Here is a 23,686-nt window from a genome sequence, read left to right on the forward strand (position 1 = left end):
AACACTGTACGCAACATGACACTGCAACAGTTAATAAAGAGCTTAACAGAGGAGAAGAACGTAAAGAGGGAGAGGAACATGGACAGGAAATGCCAAAGCATTGACACTTTCACAAGTTTAAAAGCAGAGCATTTGGGGCTGCACACCCTCACTTAAATATATTTCAGTTAAATGCTTAGAGCCTCTGCAGCGGTAAAATAGGCAAAGCAAATCCAATGTTTGGAAATGAGAGATTAATTTTTGGACGGAAAACTAATAGAATTTGTTTTCTATCACTGGCATAAAAAATTGGTTGCACCAATTTTGTGTTCAAAACATAATGAAAATGGCTTGGGGGGTCACATATGTAAATAAACACACACGCAAAATATATTGACCACTGTTTTATTTTGAGTTTCCTAGACTTAACATTTTTGGATTCAGAGGAAAACATGCATACCAAGATGAGTGGAGCAGTAAGGGGTCCTCGTCAAAGAATAATTAGAACCACTATCAAGAATTTCCTCACAATTCTGATGCAACAACAACATCAGCGTTGAGGATATCTGCTGAGAAATTTGAGAAAAGTGACTCTGGATTTTCTCCAGAACCTCACTTTCCTCAATCATTTCCCCTGCTCCCAAGTTACATATGCCAACAATCCAAATTAACTCATGAACAAAACTCTGCGCCCAAAATAAATTTGCACCCTGAGATTTTAGCTGCAGCAGGACCATATGTCACCATTTTTAATGTTTTATACAGATATTTTAACTTATTCTTCCACACTGAGACCTGCATTGTATTATCCAAATCTTCAAATGACTTTTTAGTCACTTCTGAATAGGTTACATTAAAAATAGAAATGCTTCCACAGTTGGAACTTCTTAAACATTCTGTGCTGAATGTGCGTAAATGATGACCTTGATGACCTGGAAGTATGGTTCCAAAGCATCAGTAAGATTATCTGAGGACTACACCTAAAATGAATAGGCCATTTTCCTTGACAATTAACATTACGATTAAACTCTGCTAGGTATAAAATAAGCAGAACAGAAAATAGAAAATGAATGAATATTTACAATGACTGAAGTATAAACCTTGAGTAAGTCTCAGAGCTTATAGGTAAAATCACAAGATTTGATCTGAAAGACTGATGGTCATTGGTTTATCACATTTATGCGGTTAATTCACAGATGACTACTGAAGTATTGAATGGACATGGATGTTTGCACATTTTTGCCTTTTTTGCTTTCTTTTTGTTGATGTCTGTAACTGTTTACAATGCCGAAAAACTACCTCAATAAAATTGTTTGTTAAAAAAAAAATTCACAGATGACTAGTTCTGACTTTTCAAATGTAAGATTTTTCTACGGAATCTTCTGTTGCTATTGAACACCTAACCAGTTTGTAACATCCACAGCATTCCATAGTGCATTAATTGTCTCTAAACCTGGACACCAGTGTCATGATATGCACTCAGGGTGGATTGGCCATGCTAAATTGCCCCTTAATTAGAAAAAATAATTGGGTAATCTAAATTTATATTAAAAAAAAAATGATATGCACTCATACACATAATTAGATACAGACATAAGTGACCGACACCCAGTACAGCCAATCAACACACAGGACAGAATACAACCAATCACCAGGCAAAACACTAGAAGGTGGTTTCCCACTAGAAAACACACGAGGCATCAGCACTCTGCCTCTTTCCACTGGTGACAACTGTAGTGACAGTCAGGGTATATATATCAGTTAGCACCTTCTACACGTGGCTCAGAGCTAGTCTGGTCTAGTTAGTTATAGTAAGCACACTTAGATTAATAGAGTGTCAAACCACAGCTATTGGCCGGGATTCTCCCCTACCCGGCTAGGCCCGCCCTGGAGTGGTTGGCGCCCTGCCGGCCGGCAGGAACAGCCTTTGGCGCCACGCCAGCCGGGGCCGAAGGGACTTCACCGGCCGGCGGAAGTCCGCGCATGCGCCAGAGCGTCAGCGGCTGCTGATGTCATCCCCACGCATGCGCAGGGGAGGGGGTAACTTCCACGTCCGCCATCGTGAAGACTATGGCGAACGCAGAAGGAAAAGAGTGCCCCCACGGGACAGGCCCACCCGCCGATCGATGGGCCCCGATCGCGGGCCCGGCCACCGTTGGGGCACCCCCCAGGGCCAGATCGCCCCACGCCCCCCCCCCCCAGGAACCCGGAGCCCGCTCGCACTGCCTGGTCCCGCCGGTAAGGTAGGTGGTCTGGCATGACAGCGGCAGGATTTCAGCATTCCCGCCCCTGCCGAATCTCTGGTGCCGGAGACTTCGGGAGATGGTGGGGGCGGGAGACGGCGGGGGCGGTATTCACGCCACCCCCCGGTGATTCTCCAACCCAGTGGGGGGTCGGAGAATCCCGCCCATTGTGTGCACTGCTTAACAAGTCCAATAAAGCATATTGAACGAACATCAAAGTTTGGAGTCTACTTTCAAGTACAACTGCATCCAGTTGCAGTCCGTGTTAGCCCAGAGTGATTAACACGACATGGTACCAGTCGTCTGCTTTCTCTAAGTGGCTTACCTCGAGTGATTCCGTGACGACCAGCAAGTGCCTTCCAGCGGCATGGAGAAGATACAGGCCTCTACACAGCTACGGATCTCCGGCAACCTCGGCGCCAACTGGCGGGTCTTCAAGCAGAGGTTCCTTCTCTACATTGAGGCCTCAGGTTTCAAGGATGCGTCTGATGCCAGAAAAATCGCGCTCCTCCTATCAACTGCGGAGGACCAAACCATCCAGATTTTCAACTAGCTTGATTTTACCGACAGCCAGGACAAGACCAAATTCAAGACCGTTTTAGAGAAGTTCGACAGTCACTGTGAAGTTGAAACAAACGAGAGCTTTGAGCCCTATATCTTCCAGCAAAGCCTTCAGGGTAAGGATGAACCTTTCCAATCCTTTTTAACTCAGCTTCTGACTTCAACATTGCGCTGTTGGCGTACAGGGCAACCCCTCTGTCCACCAGTATGTCCCTGGCTCAACTCCTCATGAATAGAGACCTGCGGATGACTGTTCCGTCCATACGCTTACCAGACCTGGATCACCTCCCAGTGCTGCAAAAGGTGCAACATCTCAGGAATCGGCAAAAGTTGACGTACGATGCTAATGCTACCGATTTGCCTGTGCTATCTCCGGAAGATGCTGTTCGAATCAAGCTACCTGATGGAGGCTGGTCAACTCCAGCTGTTGTTGTTCGACAGGCTGCTCCCAGATCATTTGTAGTTCGTATGGCTGATGGCTCCATTGTCAGGTGCAACAGAAGGGCACTGCACAAAGTTGCTTGCCCACCACCAGATCCTACTTTTCCATATGCTGTTCTGCCTCCTCCGGACACCACGAGGCCACCAATCTAGCAGCAATCCCACCTGTCAAGGCGCCGTCGTCCTCACCTCCACCTCTCAGACAGTTGACAAGGATCAAGCCCCAAAGACTGGACTTATAGACATTTATCTTATAAATTTTGTTTATAAGATGAATAACAATAATAATAATAATAGGGTGATTAACACGACAACTAGTTTAGCAATTCCACCATATCTATGTCAACTTAATCCTCTATTCCCCATTTGGTACCAGGATATAGTTTTCCTGATGTGGCTGGCACGATTTCATTTTACCCTCTGTCGATTATCTGTGTGTTTTGACTGGCGCTCCAGACCCCAACCCATCATTTCTATTTCAATTTTTCCCTTCATTTTTTTCTTTTCTTTTTGCACCTCCTAGTAACCTCTCTCCTGTCACCGTGCCTTCATTTCTCCACCCTCTGGTACTCACCTTAAGTTCCTACCCCAACCCTTCAGCATACCTTCTTACTCACCGGCTGTCTGCCAGGCTCAACTCATTCTTAGCTAAGCTTACAGGTTCCCTCAATGCCTCGGTTGGTAGCTTCCAAAGGACCATCTGAGGCAGTTGTCACTGTCTGTTAATGAGCAGCAACCCCAACTAGCCTGACCGACTCTCTCACTGCATGCATGCAGAGGACTAATTTTCCTACTCCCTGACCATACCATTCACTCCTCACAACGTTGGCCCTGAAGACACTGATATCAATTCAGTTACCACCATTCTTCTCCAGATCTACCTCCACTGTTTGTACTGAAGCTTGTTTGGTAATTGTTGTTACTGTGCAATAAATAATACACTAGCTGTTAAAGTGTTTATTCTGTTAAGAACTTTCTGTACTTTGAATACAGTTGTAAAGTTTTACTACTGTAAAGCTTTTTTTTAAATTGGGGAGTGAGGAGAGGGGGTGAGATGACCTTGCATCCAGAAGCAGTACTGAAATAACTTCAAGAATTGGCTCCACCAGTTAACTTACAAAGCACAACGATTTATTCCAACTATAAACGACTATCTACAGAGTGATTTAAACTTTACATACTCAGTTCTAGGATAACGATAATGAATATTACACTAGTCCATCAATAACTCAGTCTGTCTGGTAACTTCTTCTTTCTCATAGAGCGACATAGCTCCAATGACTGTGGTTCCTCTATTGAGGTAGTTACTGTTGGCCTTATTGCACAAGGACTTGATACTTGTACTGATGTTTCACCTTCCTCTGTTTCTATTGTTTCCTGGGTGATAACACACTGACCTGTTACCAGCTGGTCCGACAGTTTACTTCTGGGGCAACCCATTCCTGCTGACACAATTGGATTAGGGAGTAGCACTGGCTGTTCGGACGGCGCTTGCCTATGCAAGTGGCCCACATACTTCTTTACAATCGTGTCCTGTACTTTAACCTCATCGGACACTAGCCCAATTCTGGCCACAACAATTCCTGGAACCCAATCTGGTCTGTTGCCAAAATTCTTCACAAACACTGGATCCTCTATCTCGAATGCTCTTGCACTTTTAAACAAATTGTGGTTCCTCTTCTGGTCCCTCTGGCTTGCATCTGCTCTCCCCTCTAAGTTTGAAACACCAAGCGTAACCTGGTCCTGAACTAATGGCCCAGCTGGAGAGATTCCAGTAGTTGTATGTGGGAATATTCTATATGCTAGCAGGAACCTAGTCAACTTGGTGTTTAAAGATGCGGGTGGTTGCTACTTCAAGCCTGCCTTAAAAGTTTGCACTGCTTTCTCAGCCAGTCCATTGGATGAAGGATGGTACAGTGCCTTTCTAATAGGTTTTATTCCATTAAAAGTCATACATTTCTGAAACTCGATACCAGCAAAAGGCATTCCAATGTCCAAAACGAGGACCTCTGGCTCCACATAGATTGTGAAACACTGGCACAGCTTGTCAGCTGTGGCGTAAGCAATAATGGATCTCATCTCAAACACCTACAAACACTTTCAATGGGAGTCGAATAACAACAAAAGACATTACGCCCATAAACAGTCCGACATGGTCGACATAGACTCTAACCCATGGTCGACCTGGCCATTCCCATCGATGTAATGGAGCTGTGGCAGGTAACTTCTGTTGAAATTAGCACTGATGGCAGGCTTTGCCACCCTTTCAATTGCAGCATTTATGCCAGGCCACCCAATAGCTTCATGCTAGCATCTTCACCTTCATCACGCCCAGAAAGGATTTATGTAACTCTTCCAGAAATAATTATTTTCCTGACCCAGGAATGACCACTCTTGATCCCCAGAGGATGACAGCATCTTCGCAGCTAAGCTTGTCTTTCCTGCTACGGCTTCATTTTCTCTGAAGCACCAGTGTTCTGCCAGCCACCTAATATCATGTGTTTCATCTTTGACCACAATAGGTCTCTGTTTGTCTAGTACTTACTCTACTGAGTTGACACAGGCAAAGTGGCTAGAAAATTCTTGGCCATTCTTATCTTTTCTGGTAGCACGGGAGGTTCACTCAATAAGAACAACACCAAACTCTGGATCCAGGCTGAAGCTATTGCGGAAATTGCCTTATCTTCCTTGAATAAACCCAACAAGGACTTGTGGTCTGTCACTAAAGTGAAATATCTCCCGTATATGTATTGATGGAAGTTTTTGATGCCCTCTGTCTCGATTTGTGAAGAGTTCTCCTCCACATCTGTAAGGGTTGTTGATGCATATCCCACAGATCTCTCCGACCCATCATCCATTCTGTGGGATAAAACTGCCCCATATGGGGATGCATCACATGTTAGTATTATCTTCTTGGTGGGGTCCAAGTGCAGCATTAAAATGTGATGACTGCAACTCCTGATTCACCTGGTTAAATGCCTCTTTTTGGGGTGCCTTCCAGACACATCTCTGGTGTTTCTTTAAAATTACATGTAGTGGAGGTAATATCGTTAACAGGCTTGGGAGGAACTGCCGATCCCCAAAAAGGATTTGAATTCTGAAGTATTCTTTGAGCTGGTGCCTTCTTGATTGTTCTCAAAATTTCCTCCATGGAATGTAACCACTGTGCAGGTCTCCCTGCAAGACCTGGCACCCGCTGGCTCTCCCACTGACTCTCCCACCGACCCCGACGTTTTCCCCACCGACCCCCCCCTTCTACCGACGCTCCCTGCCCCACACCGACCGTCGACTCCGACAGCGCCCCCCCCATAGCGCCCCCTGCCCCCCAGCCAGCACCGGCACCGATCACCCTAATCACCCCTGAGAACTCCCTCCCCCCTCCAAGGCGGGCAAAGGCTCAGTCAACCGTGCTCCCGGATATACCATCATCGGAACTGACCGCATCCACAGCGCCACCACCGGAGCAGCGAAAGTCAGCACGGACGATCAGACCACCACAAAGACTGAACTTATTTTCCACTTCACCCCCGACGGTCTATGTGTTTTTTTTTTAAACAGAGGGTGAATGTGATGAACAGTATTAATAACTGCTGTAAACGGGACCTGACCTTTAATACCTTGCCCCTTTAAGATGCTTGGAACCCTGGGAGACTCCGCCTCTGGCAACACCCCCAGGAAACGGTATATAGGATAAGGCTCCATGTGGAGAGCACACTTCTCTCGGATGCTGTTTAGTTCTCTGCAAATTAAAGCCTTTTGATTACCGACCTCGCTCTCGCGTCGTAATTGAGGGTGCCTCAATACTTATGTACTGGGGAGAAAACAAAAATTTGTTACCTCCAGGGTGCATAAACTGCCATGGATCTTCCCCCTGTCTACTCCATAAACGCAAACAACACCTTTGCCACCCCTAAAGTGGCCACAATTTCTGCTTCAACCAGTCAAGTTCGGATTCAAATCAAACTTCAAATGTCCCCCAGAATCAATTGATGCATGTCCAAATCCAGTATTGCGACCAACTATCTCCTCACAAATGTTGCATCAAACTAATTTGGAGCATATACATTCACCAGCACCACCAACTTACCTTCCAGCATCCCAGCGACTATCACAAACCTATCTCGCTGATCCGCCACAACCTTGCCCGCTAGAAAACAGACACTTTTGTTAATTAAAATTGCCACCTCCCCGGGCACTGCTCTCAAAGCCCAAGTGGAAAAACTGGCTCACCCAGCCCTTTCAGAGTCTAGTCTGATCAGCAGGTGGGTCTCCTGCAAAAGTACTACATTGGCCTTTAAATTTTTCAGGTGAGAGAAAACTGTCTATCATTTTACCGGGTCCCCCAGACCTCTAGTGTTCCAGGGGACTGGCCTGATCAGGGTCTCTCACCCTCACTCTCTCTCAGGTCAGCCATTTCCATCATGAGGAATTATCCCATCCTTACTCCAAATTCCTAGAGTCAAGGCCCACCCAAGATGGCCACCAATCCCACCCATAAGGTGAGAAAAAGAAAAAACCCTGGTCACCATCAGCAGTCTACCTTCCCCCTTCTCTCCCCTCAGCTGAAGAACCTGCAAACAATCTTCCAACGAAAAATGCTCCCCCTTCGCCATCCCCCTCCATTAATCACATTCACGAGGAGTTGTGTGTCCTTTTGTCCTTAAGCAGGACTAAAAGCCAAACACAGGGCTAAGCAGGGATTGTAAATTAGACAATTTTACTCTTGCTTTAGTTTTGTCAAAGCCTACCATGCAGTTAAATGGGACTTATCAAAAATTTCGGATAAAGGAGTCTCTGCTATCAAGACTGTCACAAGCTCAGTTAAGAAGGTTCGGCAGGAGTGTACCATTCAAATGTCAAATGTCTCCAGGGGCCTCTGGTGAAATATGGCTGCCAATGAACATAACTCACGGGCCAGATTTATTAGTGGGAAAGTGAGAGAACCTACACACCATTGGCTCAGTTAGAGAACTTTAGAACTGCATGTGGTGCTACATGTCTACAAGGACTGATGTGGGTGCTTGTGTGTAAGATGAAGCCAATGTAGTGCTTTTGCAGGAGACCCATCTGCGGGTGAGGGATCAGACTGGACTCTGAAAGGGCTGGGTGAGCCAGTTTTTCCACTTGGGCTTTGATAGCAGTGCCTGGGGAGCTGTCAATTTTAATTAACAAAAGTGTCTGTTTTTGTCTTAGATCATAGAATTTACAGTGCAGAAGGAGGCCATTCGACCCATCGAGTCTGCACCGGCTCCTGGAAAGAGCACCCTACCCAAGGTTAACACTCCACCCTATCCCAGTAACCCCACCCAACACTAAGGGAAATTTTGGACACTAAGGGCAATTTATCCTGTCCAATCCACCTAACTTGCACATCTTTGGACTGTGGGAGGAAACCGGAGCACCCGGAGGAAACCCACGCACACACGGGGAGGATGTGCAGACTCCGCACAGACAGTGACGCAAGCCGGAACCGAACCTGGGACCCTGGAGCTGTGAAGCGATTGTGCTATCCACAATGCTACCGTGCTGCATGCTGCATGCTGTCTTGACTATTTAAAGAAAATTTACCTTTTTGTTTGCAGTAAAATTTGAATTGCTGTTCAAGTTTATTTTGTGTTTGTTTGGATTTGTGTTGAAGTAGTAATTAGAAAACAAATTACATTTTTGGTCATTCCTTCATTTGGGGGAAATGTGGTTATTTTGTTTAATGATGACTCGATGGGGGGGATCCTGTCACAGTACATATTCAATTAATGAGCTTCCTTAAATAAAGACTGTTGTCAAACAAGCATTTGATTCTTTTTGTAAAAAAATAATGTGCAAAGCCAAACAGAAGCAGCTAAAATTGTAATGATCGAGTTTAATATCCCTATAAAAATGATAATCTGATATATCTGTATGTGGTTTCAATTGAAATATTGCACACTTGGCTATTTGCTCAATGAAAACTGCAGTAATGTAAAGAGTGATATGAATAGGTTTATCTTTGAAATGCAACTCATAAAATCACAGTTCTGACACCAGGGCGAAATACTGTGGAATAATATTTTTAATGATAATATATCCCAACCTTAGACTGCATAACTTGGAAGGCTCTTAAATTCTCAAGATTGAACATCAAAATTTCCGACACTACTGATTGCTGGCTCGCTGAGTGAATCTGTCAATTTGCTGGCAGTTTTGTACTGGAGGTCCATATCAAATAGTAACTAGGTTGTACACAAATGCATTTTGCAATGCAACTCTTCCCATCAGTCTGATCTGATCAAGCGGCACGGTAGTGCAGTGGTTGGCACTGTTGCTTCACAGCTCCAGGGTCCCAGGTTCGATTCCCGGCTTGGGTCGCTGTCTATTCGGAGTCTTTGCGTTCTCCCCATGTCTGCGTGGGTTTCCTCTGGGTGCTCTGGTTTCCTTCCACAGTGCAAAGATATGCAGGTTAGGTGGATTGGCCATGATAAATTATCTTCAATTTCCAAAAAGAAAAGGTTAGGTGGGGTTACTGGGTTAGGATGATTGTGTGGGCTTAAGTAGGATTCTCTTTCCAAAGGCTGGTACAAACTCGATGGGCTGAATAGCCTTCTTCTGTACTGTAAGTTCTATGATTCTTAGGCCCAGATACAAAAAGCATTGTGCAAAACCCATTGCACCACCTAGAACCTCACTATTTCTGTTCTACCCATTCTCCATTGTATAATGCATCTATTACAATTGTATTATAGATCTGAACTAGTTTAGTTTACCAATGTAGTGTAAATATATGTGCATTTGTTGCACATAACTTTATTGTTCTAAATGCATGCAATCCTGAAGTTATGTAGATTTTAGATCCACATTAGTCTAGATTTTGAATGTTTAACAGAAGTTATCAATTTCAAAAGGCAAAGAGAACCCAAATCACTTTTACAATTTATCTCTGTTTTTGGAAGGTATATGGGAATGCCTTGGAATACTATAGTGTGTCAGAATACATCACTTTGTCAGTTGCACCATTTTTTTTCGACACATTACACTGGACTAGTTGGTCAAAGCTATGAGCAAAAATTGATCTTGCCCAATTCAATTGTTTTTTTCCCCATGTAAATGGTAAGCAAATTGATTAAATGTGAAAATATTTACCCAGCAAACTATTACATTTAATAATGGCCTTCGGAGCAAAGTAAACAGGTCACACCAAAAGTGTGGTGAATTTGACGACTAAAAGCCAGACAGCCAGTGGCAACCCTGCTTTGGCCATTTTCTGCAGCATCAAGGATTAAATCCCATTCAGGCATTTACCTGCTTGGTATTGGGGGTTCCTCAACTTTGAGGTTAAAGATCCTGGCCACACGTCTGGGATAGCAGGAGTTCGAGAAAAAGGTACTTCCACAAAGGCCAGAGAAGAAGGCACTGCTGCAAAATGTTGGGTCAGGAGGGCAGGAGAGAATCATTCAGCTGAGTTGACAATGGGGACAACCAATGGGTACAGGGCACATACCTGCACATACCTATGGTATGCATCCTACACTCCACCCACCCCTCCCATTCTGCCACTGGTAGAATACCAGAGACATTGGAAATGAGCCTTTAAGTGGTCCATGAAATACTTCAAATGACTCAAGGACAGGAATAACCACCCTGACTTTATCGGTGGTTGAGGAGTGGAGTCAGGAAGGCACTCCACTCCACCCCTTCCCCACATTAAACTCCACAGTCAATTCCACCCATGGACTATACATTGAGGTTTTAATATTTGGACAGAACAAAAGCAAACACACACCTTAGACATGATTCTATTTATAAATCACTGAGAATTTATTCCTTCAATTAGTTTCTGTCCTTCTGTCATTTGCACCTACGGCATAGCTTCACTGATTACCAGGTCAGCATTAAGATTAGGTTCCCTGGAGGTAGGTGTCAAGATGTGGGAGATATTAGAAGCTTGGGTCCATAAATGGGTCCAAAATGCAATTTAATGGTTAAACAGGCTGAAGAAAAATACTGTTTGCCCAGACTCAAAGGGATACACCCACACCTGGCTGAGTCAAATGGTCCCATTCAGACTTAAACTCTTTAGTGAATGCATAAGGTGATTCACCCGAGATCCATTGTCTTCTGAGACATGATGGGCCAGTGTACCTGAACAGGCACCATAGTGTGGCGACTAGGGGATTTTCACAGTAACTTTATTCCAGTGTTAATGTAAGCCTACTTGTGACACGGATAAACGTTACTATTATAATAAAATTACCAAGCCCTATTTCTTTTATTCTCACTCCCACAACAAATCGATCATGCTGCACCGTCTTAAAACTTAAGTTACGCATCTGGTTCAGTACCTAAGCCATTGTTGAGGGCTGACCAGGCATCCATAACAGTAGGCCGCTGTAATAACTGTAAATATGCTGCACCAAGATTGGAGGTCGGTTAGCTCAGTTGGCTGAACAGCTGGTTTGTGATGTGGAATGTCGCCAACACCATTGGTACAATTCCCATACTGACTGAGGTTATCCATGAAGGCCCTGCCTGCTTAACCTTGCCCCTTGCCTGTGGTGTGATCACCCTGAGGTTCAATCACCACCAGTCAGCTCTCTCTCTCAAATGGGGAGACCAGCCTATGGTCTTCAGGGACTATGGCGATTTTTCATTTCATTTTCAATGTATCAATCAACAAATAAAATATTTTGAAAATAAATTTTAAATAACGGCTTGCAAATTTCCAAAGGTTTAGGTTTTCTCAGTTGAACCTTTAGAGGGTAAGACAGTAAATGATAAAAGTTAAATCCAGGCTATTACCTTAAATTAAATTGTACAGATAATAAGAATGAAAGGCCTGGAATTATTTAATTAATCAGACGGTGCAATGAGGTGCTTCTGAGTAAATGAACTACTGTGGATTGAAAGCTCTTCTTTGCCCATAATTACCTTGTGAGATGTTCAAAGAAGTAATGCCATTTACCGGGCAATATTGTAACTTTGCTTCATGGTGTCCTAGTTACAAGAATGATAAGCAGTTAATCTTTTTATTAAATCTAAAATTAACTTACATCAGAATTCAGTTCTTAATTGTTTTTATTGGCCACTTTCCTTAATAATTAATATTTTGATTAAATGCTACTTAATATAAAATACGCATACAAATGTGTAGAAAACTCATTAATATTTACAATGGCTGAAATAGAAACCTTTTAGTCAGAATTTCTAGTACAAAATCAATCGGCGGAATTCTCTGGTTGTTGCGGTTCACTTGTCCCGCCTCGGCGCACCCTCACCGGGAGCGGGGGGGGGGGAGGGGGGGGTGACAGAATCCCGCCGCCAGCGAGCAGCACGCCGCCGGGAAACACGTGGCTGGGGAACTGGAGAATCTAGCTCAATGTTTCCAACCTTTGGGGTGAGAGTGCTGTGGACCAGGGATTAGAGAACCCCAAAGTGTATCATGGAGTTCACCTGACCCACAACTTTTAATAGATTGTGATATGGGGAGCACACGGCCCACTCTACAGGTGTGGTGCAGCAGAAATGTAAAAGTATTTTTTTAAAGCAAAACAATGTTTATTCTATGAACTCAAGTTCACCTTTTTAAAACATACAGTGAACATCTTAGCAACCATCAATTCAAATACAACCCCCAAAGAATACAACATTAAGTAATCCTTTTAACATCCATACAGCTGAAAACCTTTTACCAGAAGCACACCAAGTTAAAGTCACTACTGTTATTAGGTTTAAATCACCAGGATCGATTTACAGTCTTTAGATTACAGAGAGAGATGCATACACCTTTTGGCTGTGACTGCAGCTATCCAGCTCTGAAAACAAAACTAAAACACACCCTGCAGCAAACAGCCTAAAACGAAAGTAAAAAGCTGACAGACAGCCCAGCTCCACCCACTCTCTGACATCGCTGCAGTAGTAAACACCCATTTCTTAAAGGTACTCTCACTACAGATATTTATACACACCCATTTATAAACACCCATTTCTTAAAGGTACTCTCACATGACAAAGAAACAATGATTATTGGTTTCTCAAGCCTGCGGGATTGACTCAGCTATGACTGGAGCTGATCTAACTTAAGTGAGATGTTTCTTATGAGATCTTCCATTGTTATTGACTGCTGCCTCTACATATTCACAGCATTTTACAACACGTTACTCGTCCTATCTTAAGAATTCTGGATGATGCGAATGTGTCAGTATAAATTAATAATAGAAACACTAATGCAGAGTCCTTACACTTTGACATTTTCTCAACTCTGCACTGAAGATCTGATTGTACGATTTTAAAATTACCTGTCAACGTCTAATAAAATTGTTGTATAATATTTGCTAAATCTCAGCCTATCTAATCCTATTCAGATAATGGAGCATTTTCAAAATCAATGTTTATCATTCATAGCTGGAATTAAATGTCATTGTGGCTTTTATTTACATAGCTGTAGAATACAATGTTACCAGAAAGCTAAGAGACAGAAAGAAGGATAGTATGCACGGCAATTCAGGATTTGTGCCATCTACTGGAGTTAATACAGGATCATTTTAATATGCTAGTGGATTTTGATAAAAAGGTACTTTGAACTTCAACATTTTATTCACCTTTTCAGGTAAAATAGTTTCTGTCAAATTAGCTGCAAGCAATGATTTGTTACAGGAGGAGGAGGCCACTCGGCCCTTCCAGCCTATTCCACCATTCAATAAGATCATGGCTGATCTGATTGAAACCTCAACTCCACATTCTTGCCCACCTCCGATAAGCTTCCAGCCCCTTGATGATTCAGAATCTATCTAGCTCTGCCGTAAAAATATTCAGAGACTCAGGGCGGGATTCTCCGACACCCCCGGCAGGTCGGAGAATCGCCGGGGGTGGCGGCATGAATCCCGCCCCGAATTCTCCGGTGCCAGTTTTCGGGCAGGGGCGGGTATCGCGCTGCGCCGGTCGGGAGCCGTTGGCAGCGGCTCCCCCGCCAATTCTCCGGGCGCCCGATGGGCCGGGCGCCCGATGGGCCGGGCGGCCTCCCGTTTTCGGCCAGTCCCGCCGGCGTGAAATGGACATGGTCCATCACGGCGGGACTTGACTTGTCAGCCATCTAGCGGGGTCCTCAGGGGGGCCGCAGGGCGATTCGGCCCTTGGGGGACCCCCACGATGGCCTGGCCCGTGATCGGGGCCCACTGAACTGCGGGCGGGCCTGTGCCGTGGGGGCACTCTTTCCCTCCGCGCCGGCCTCTGTAGGGCTCCTGCCATGGCCGGCGCGGGGAAGAAACCCCCTGCGCATGTTCAGAAAACACGTTGGCGGTTCTGCGCATGCGCCAGAACACTCTGGCGGTTCTGCGCATGCGCTAACTTGTGCCAGCCCACGGCGCCGGTTGGTGCGGCGCAAATCCCTCCACTGCTGGCCTAGCTCCCGGAAGTGCAGAGGATTCCGCAACTTCCGGGTGGCCCGACGCCGGAGTGGTTCGCGCCGCTCTTGGTGCTGCCGTCGGGCCATCGTGCCAAGTGCAGGAGAATCCCGCCCTCTGTTTCTACTGCCTTTGAATGAAGAGAGTTCCAAAGTCTCACAACCCTCTGAGAGAAAACATTTCCTCTCATATCCATCTTAAATGAGCCACCCCTTATTTTTAAACAGTGATCTCAGTTCTAGATTCTCCAACAAGAGGAAACATCCACTCCTTATCTACCCTGTCTATACCCTTCAGGATCTTAAAGGTTTTAATCAAGTCGACTCTTACTCTTCTACAACAATCTCAACGACAGCAATCTCTCCCTCAATGTCAACAAAACTAAAGAGCTGATCATTGACTTAAGGAAGCAAGGTATCGTACATACCCCTGTCTGCATAAATGGTGCTGAGGTGGAGATGGTCGACAGCTTAAAATTCCTAGGTGTGCGCATCACCAACAATCTGTACTGGTCCACCCTCGTCAACGCCATGACCAAGAAAACACAACAGCGCCGATACTTTCTCAGGAAACTAAGGAAATTTGGCATGTCCACAGTGACTCTTAACAACTTTTACAGATGCACCATAGAAAGCATCCTATCTGGCGGCATCACAGCCTGGTATGGCAACTGCTCGGCCCAAGACCATAAAAAACTACGGCGTCATGAACACAGCCCAGTCCACCACGCAAACCCGTCTTTCATCCACTGATTCTGTCTGCACCTGCATTGCTTTGGGAAAATGGGCAGCATAATCTTTTTTTTAATTTAGAGTAGACAATGATTTTTCTTTTTCCAATTAAGGGGCAATTTAGCATGGCCAATCCACCTAACCTGAACATCTTTAGGTTGTGGGGTGGAACCCACACAGACATGGGCAGAATGTGCAAACTCCACATGGACAGTGGCCCAGGGCCGGGATTCGAACCCGGGTCCTCAGCGCCGCAGTCCCAGTGCTAACCACTGCACCACATGCCGCCCCTTGTGGGCAGCATAATCAAAGACTCCTCCCACGCACGCGGCTTATTAACTCTTCCAACTTCTTTCATTGGGCAGGAGATACAACACTCTGAGGACACGCACTAACAGATTCAAAAACAGCTTCTTCCCCACTGTTACCAGACGCCTAAACGACCCTCTTATGGATTGATCTGATCTCTTCACACATCTTCTCTACTGAGCAGTACTACACTCCTGTATGCTTCATCTGATGCCTGTGTCTATGTATTTACATTGTGCATTTATGTTTGCCCTATGTTTGTTTTCCATGTATGGAATGATCTGTCTGGATTGTACGCAGAACAATACTTTTCACTGTACCTCAGTACACGTGATAATAAGCAAATTCAAATCCAACTCTAAACTTCTAATGGATACAAACTTAACCTCTCCAACCTTGTCTCATAAGACAAACCTTCTCTGAACTGTTTATAATGCAGTTCTATACTTCCTTTGGTAAGGAGACCAATACTGTACACAATACTCCACATATGAGTTGGGGCGCTTGATAGTTACAAGGAAGCGAGGAAGGATCTAAAGAGAGAGCTAAGACGAGCAAGGAGGGGACATGAGAAGTCTTTGTCAGGTAGGATCAAGGAATACCCAAAAGCTTTCTATAGGTATGTCAGGAATAAAAGAATGACTAGGGTAAGAGTAGGGCCAGTCAAGGACAGTGGTGGGAAGTTGTGTGCGGAGGCTGAGGAGATAAGCGAGATACTAAATGAATACTTTTCGTCAGTATTCACTCAGGAAAAAGATAATGTTGTGGAGGAGAATGCTGAGACCCAGGCTATTAGAATAGATGGCATTGAGGTGCGTAGGGAAGAAGTGTTGGCAATTCTGGACAAGGTGAAAATAGATAAGTCCCCGGGGCCTGATGGGATTTATCCTAGGATTCTCTGGGAAGCCAGGGAGGAGATTGCTGAGCCTTTGGCTTTGATTTTTATGTCATCATTGGCGACAGGAATAGTGCCAGAGGACTGGAGGATAGCAAATGTGATCACTTTGTTCAAGAAGGGGAGTAGAAATAACCCCGGTAACTATAGGCCGGTGAGCCTCACGTCTGTTGAGGGTAAAGTCTTGGAGAGGATTATAAGAGATACGATTTATAATCATCTAGACAGGAATAATATGATTAGGGATAGTCAGCATGGTTTTGTGAAGGGTAGGTCATGCCTCACAAACCTTAGCGAGTTCCTTGAGAAGGTGACTGAACAGGTAGACGAGGGTAGAGCAGTTGATGTGGTGTATATGGATTTCAGTAAAGCGTTTGATAAGGTTCCCCATGGTCGTCTATTGCAGAAAATACGGAGGCTGGGGATTGAGGGTGATTTAGAGATGTGGATCAGAAATTGGCTAGTTGAAAGAAGACAGAGGGTGGTGGTTGATGGCAAATGTTCAGAATGGAGTTCAGTTACGAGTGGCGTACCACAAGGATCTGTTCTGGGGCCGTTGCTGTTTGTCATTTTTATAAATGACCTAGAGGAGGGCACAGAAGGTTGGGTGAGTAAATTTGCAGACGACACTAAAGTCGGTGGAGTTGTAGACAGTGTGGAAGGATGTTGCAGGTTACAGAGGGACATAGATAAACTGCAGAGCTGGGCTGAGAGATGGCAAATGGAGTTTAATGTAGAGAAGTGTGAGGTGATTCACTTTGGAAAGAATAACAGGAATGCGGAATATTTGGCTAATGGTAAAATTCTTAGCAGTGTGGATGAGCAGAGGGATCCCGGTGTCCATGTACATAGATCCCTGAAAGTTGCCACCCAGGTTGATAGGGTTGTGAAGAAGGCCTATGGTGTGTTGGCCTTTATTGGTAGAGGGATTGAGTTCCGGAGCCATGAGGTCATGTTGCAGCTGTACAAAACGCTGGTACGGCCGCATTTGGAGTATTGCGTACAGTTCTGGTCGCCTCATTATAGGAAGGACGTGGAAGCTTTGGAACGGGTGCAGAGGAGATTTGCCAGGATGTTGCCTGGTATGGAGGGAAAATCTTATGAGGAAAGGCTGATGGACTTGAGGTTGTTTTCGTTAGAGAGAAGAAGGTTAAGAGGTGACTTAATAGAGGCATACAAAATGATCAGAGGGTTAGATAGGGTGGACAGTGAGAGCCTTCTCCCACGGATGGAGGTGGCTAGCACGAGGGGACATAGCCTTAAATTGAGGGGTAATAGATATAGGACAGACGTCAGAGGTAGGTTTTTTACGCAAAGAGTGGTGAGGCCGTGGAATGCCCTACCTGCAACAGTAGTGAACTCGCCAACATTGAGGGCATTTAAAAGTTTGTTGGATAAGCATATGGATGATAATGGCATAGTGTAGGTTAGATGGCCTTTAGTTTTTGACTTCCCATGTCGGTGCAACATCGTGGGCCGAAGGGCCTGTACTGCGCTGTATCATTCTATATTCTATATTCTATATGGTCTCACCAAATCCCTGTACAATTGGAGCATAACCTCCCCGCTTTTGTTATCAACTCCCCTCGCTACAAGCAATAACATTGTATTAGATTTCCTAATTACTCGCTGTGCCTGCACACTAGCCTTTTGTGATTCATGCACTAGGACACCCAGATCCATCTGCACCTCGGAGCTCTGTAATCTCTCACCATTTAAATATTAAGCTTCTTTTTTATTCTTCTTGCCAAAATGGACAATTTCGCATTTGTCCACATTGTACTCAATTTTCAGATTTTTAGCCTCCTTATGCCCTCTTCACAATTTACTTTTCTACCTATCTTTCTGTCATCAGCAAATTTAGCAGCTGTACTGAGAGTCCCTTCATCCAAGTCATTTATATAAATTGCAGAAGGTTGAGATTCCCTGCGGCAAACCACTCGTCAAATTTTGCCAACCAGAACAAAGGCCCAATTATGCCAACTGTGTTTCATTTTAGCTAGCCAATCTTCAATCTATGCCACTTTATGTTATCCCTTTTTATTTTCTGCTATCTTCCAATCTCATGGAACCTTCCCTTAATCTAGGAAATTTTGGAAAATTAAAACCAATGCATCAACTATCTCATTCGCCACTTCTTTCAGGACCATAGGTGAAGTCCATCCAGACCCAAAGGATTGTCAACACGCAGACAAACAATTCGCTCAACACCACTTCCCTGATGATTATCATTTTCCTGAGTTCCTCCCCCCGCAAATCTAAACTGACAGCTATTTCTGAGAAGTTACTTGTGTCCTCTATGTGAAGAAAAATGCAAATTACCCGATTAATTCATCTGCCATAGTCCTACTTTCCATTTTAAATTTCCCAGTCGCACTTTCTATGAGACCAATGCTCATGTTGTTAACTCTTTTCTTATTTAAATATCGATAGAAACTCTTACTATCCGTCCTTATATTACAAGCTGTTTTATTTTACTCTAGTTTTTTCCTCTCAATCAATGTTTTTGTCAATCTTTGATGTTCTTTATATTCTTTCCAATCTTCCAATCTTTGAGCAAATATATGGGCAGGGATTCTCCAACAATGGGCGGCGGCCGCCTGCAGCACCGGCCCCGCGAAACATGGCGGACCCACAGAGCGGGCCGACGGGGAAGTAGGTAGCCCCCCCCCCCCCCAGATCGTGTGTGCCTGCTGATCGGTGGTCCCCGATCGTGGACCTAGCTGCTGTGGAGATTCCCCTGGTGATGGATCCCCCCGCCCCCCACCAGGACGGCAACCACAGCTGCGACGCCGCACTCCTGCCGGGTGGAACCATACTAGAACCATGCCGGCGGGAACTCGGCCAGTCGACCACGGAAAATCACTGTGGGGGCATCTTTCAACGGCCCCCGACCTGTGCAGCGTCGACCGCTCATGCGTGGCTGGCGGCGATTCTCCGGTCACCGGAGAATCGCGCAAAGGTGTCGCGGGTCCGACGCCCCATTCTCCGCTCCCGCGCTGGGCGCGATTGTGGCACTGGGGCTCGGAGAATCCTGACCATGCTTTTGCTTTAAGTTTAATGTTGTATTTAACTTTATAGTTCACCACAGATGATGAACCCTTCACTTGGAATTTTACTTTCTCATTGGAATGTGTCTATTCTGTGTATTCGGAAATATCCCTTTCAACGTCTGCCACTGAACATCTATTGATTTATCCCTTAACATATTTACAAGTTCACTCTAGCCCCCTCCCGGGACCCGATTCTCCCCCCCGGTCGGGGCTAGCAGCGCGGCGCCGCGAAGCACGGCATCGCAGGCTTAGCGACCGTCGCTAAGCCCGCGCGCCAAGGGTCACGCCGGCTGACGCGCACGATGACGTCAGCCGCGCATGCGCGGATTGGACGGCTCCAACCCGCGCATGCGCAGATGACGTCATCACACATATGCGTCAAACCCGCGCATGCAAGGGCCGTCATGCCCCTCAGCCGCCCCGCGGACTGATCCTGTGGTGCGGCGGAGGAACAAAGAGTGCGCGGGTTTTGGACCCGCTGCCCGCGATCGGTGCCCACCGATCACGGGCCCATGCCACCCTTGGCACGGCCGTGGTGCGGCCGTGCCAATCGGTGCCATGGTTGTCGGGAACGGAACTTTGTGGCCGTTTTCACGAACAGTGAGAGCAGGTGTGTTTGCGTTCGTGAAAACGGCCGTAAAGGCCTGGGAACTCAGCCCATCGGCTAGAGGAGAATCGCTGTTCGCCGTAAAAAAACGGCGAGCAGCGATTCGTGTCGTGGGCCGGCCGTGGGGGGGGGGGGGGCGGAGAATAGCGGGAGATCGGGAAAAATATCGGGAAGGCCCTCCCGCTATTCTCCGACCCGTTGTGGGCAGCGGAGAATCGCGACCAGAGAATCCGGTCCAAGGTGTTTTGCTTTCTCTTTAATAGTCTCTTACCAGATTGTAACATTATGTTCAAAAATCTCTTTCCCTATCAATATAATCTCCTCCAACCCTACAATTCCCACAGAGCCTTCTATTCCACTGACTCCAACCTTTAAAGCCTTCCCTTCATCCCTATAGCAGGCATCAATGTTGCAATCTCAGAATAAAATCTTAAACCCCTCTGGCTCTCTCACTTTCATTTCATGTTTTTAAAACCTGCGTCTTTGATCAATCTTTTAATCAGCCCCTTTAGTATCTCCTTTGGCCGGATATCTGTTTAACCCAGGCCTCCATGAAGCATCTTGAGACATTCATCTGTGTTAATGGCATATAAATGCAGGTTGTTGCTGTTGTGAAAATTTATAGGCCTGGTAAATAAAACGTTTAATTGAATTAAACCCTACTTTCTCCTTCATCTTTTTGCAAGTTTTGCATCTCTGAAAAGTGGGAGGTTTTTAATCAGTCTCTGTTGTGCTGTCACTGCATCTGTATATCCACTCACACAAATACAATACAAAGCATTTCAAAGTCCAGTGGAATATTGTTGGGGATTTACAGATCCGTGAACTGTGCCATAAAAAAGAAGAATTGGTCATGAATCCTCATGACTGTGCCATTCTGTTCAGAAGGACAAAGAGCAGAAATATGGGGCAGGGTTTTTGTCACCAGGTCCTGGGCCCACAATGGGATGAAGTGAGAGTTGGGAGCCCGCAAGTTCCCACAGCAGGGTCCCAGAAGGCAATTTGGAAGAGGCAGGGAGTAAAGGGGTCACCTCCGGAAGCACCAAACAGTTAAAGAAGGCTGGCAGGAGAGCTTCAGTGTATGTTAACCATTTTTCTCTGTCCTTCCCTGTAATTCTGACCACTGGAGGGTTGAGAAAACAGGGCTTGTTAGGGGGTTTCTGCCACCCAAACACAGTGTCACATCCCTCAAAGTTGATTTTGCAGGAGTTTCACCTTAATGCTGGCTGTGGAGCTGGCTTCAAGAAGGGTAGTAGGCATTTATTTGATTGCCCTACCATTGAATCTGGGAGGGTGCGGCAGAGGCTGATGGAATTTTGCAAATGCTCTAATGTGTCACTGATACATGGTCTAAGTCTGACTGTAGTACAGGAGTTGTGTAACAACTGTTCTATACACCAGGACATCCGTTGACTGGCAGAGGTCTTTGTTGTCAAGCACATGCTACCATAGTTGATAGAAGCCTATACTGGTGCAGCTGAGTCGATGCAGGATCTACTCATTAATGGGGATCTTTTGAGAGAGGTGGTTGCCATGGTAGGGGAAACGCTCAACAGATTCCAGAGTCTCTCCTTCCACACTTTTTAAAAATTTGTTAATGGGATCTGGGACTCTGGAGTCACAAGTAGACCGGACCAGGTAACGATGGCAGATTTCCTTCCCTAAAGGACATTAACAAGCCAGGTGGGTTTACCCAGATGGGTTCTTACAACAAGCTGCAACGGTTTCATGGTCATCATGAGACTTTTAATTCCAGGTTTGTAATGAATTCAAATTTCACCATTTGCCATGATAGCATTTAGTCCCAGGTCCCCAGAGCATTACCCTGGATTATTAGCCCAGTGACAATTCCACTGCCTGCCTGTGGAAGGTGGAATATTTAGCTGACCAGATTTGGTTTGAAATGAGTTATATTTCGGCAGTATTCAAGGACAGGTCATTTTTCTTGTATTCAGACTCAAAGAGGTGGAGAATGGTTTGCAAGTCTGGTACAGAATGGACAACAACACTTCAGTCATCTAAAAACTATGGATCATTTAAATGGTGATCAGTTTAGTTTTGACATGGAGGCAACTGAGGTTGGAGTTTTCTGTCCAGAAGGTATTTACTACTGACACCAGCATGAGATAAATAGCCACTTTGTCTTGACCTCAGTCCAGATTTTGAAGGCATTTGTTTCAGGCCTCCTATTCAATGACATGAAATGAAAATGAAAATCGCTTATTGTCACGAGTAGGCTTCAATGAAGTTACTGTGAAAAGCCACTAGTCGCCACATTCCGGTGCCTGTCCAGGGAGGCTGGTACGGGAATCGAACTGTGCTGCTGGCTTGCTGTAGTCTGCTTTAAAAGCCAGCGATTTAGCCCAGTGAGCTAAACCAGCAGTTGCAGTCATGAAGTAATGCTCTGGATGGCCAATAGGCAACTGTCCAGTAGTTAATCAGCAGCTCCATCATAAAAGGGCAGCACGGTAGCATGGTGGTTAGCATAAATGCTTCACAGCTCCAGGGTCCCAGGTTCAGTTCCCGGCTGGGTCACTGTCTGTGCGGAGTCTGCACGTCCTCCCCGTGTGTGCGTGGGTTTCCTCCGGGTGCTCCGTTTTCCTCCCACAGTCCAAAGATGTGCGGGTTAGGTAGATTGGCCATGCTAAATTGCCTGTAGTGTCCTAAAAAAGTACGGTTAAGGGGGGTTGGGTTACGGGTATAGGGTGGATACGTGGGTTTGAGTAGGGTGATCATTGCTCGGCACAACATCGAGGGCCGAAGGGCCTGTTCTGTGCTGTACTGTTCTATGTTCTATGTTCTAAAAGGTAATTGCTCCTGAAGTATGTCGGGTGGCTTGAGCGTACCATCATTCCGGCCTGCAAACCACAAATGGGGCAAATAAGAGGGACAGAATGATTAGGGCTGTCAGACAAGGGAGGGAAGTCCCCCCACTAGCTATGGTTGTGGCTACCTTTTGGAGCACTGCCTTCTACATTGAATCTCTGGCTTCGGTGTCCATCCAGATGCTACTAGGGAGCTGCCACCAATCCACAATTAGCCACCTGATGCGACACGTTTCCCTTGCGCTGGCTGTAAAATCAAAGGGCTTAATTCATTAACCACCACAGCTATATAGGTAACCATTCCACCCAATTCCTGCGTAATTTTGCACAGGTGGGAAGGTGCCCTGGAGTCGGCCTGACAGGAATTCCCCCTCATTTTTTGGCACCAGCCCCCGCCCCCAGACCCACCTCCATTGACCATTGAGAATTCAGTCTTTGGTTTTCACAGAATGTGGAGGATTGTAATGAGGGCGAGGCCAGCAACAAAATAATGTAAACTTTTTTTTTGTTTGTTTTGCGTTTGATTATTTACCAGAGTGGGAATTTCCAGACAGAATTTCTTGTAAGTCATCATTTAATAAGGAAATCCCCTTCCTAACAATGGTACCCTTTTGCCACATTTTAAGTCCTCACATTTTAAGGGAAATTTTATAAACCTAACATGAATTAC

This window comes from Scyliorhinus canicula, chromosome 11, assembly GCF_902713615.1.
Source record: "Scyliorhinus canicula chromosome 11, sScyCan1.1, whole genome shotgun sequence".
Taxonomy (NCBI): domain Eukaryota; kingdom Metazoa; phylum Chordata; class Chondrichthyes; order Carcharhiniformes; family Scyliorhinidae; genus Scyliorhinus; species Scyliorhinus canicula.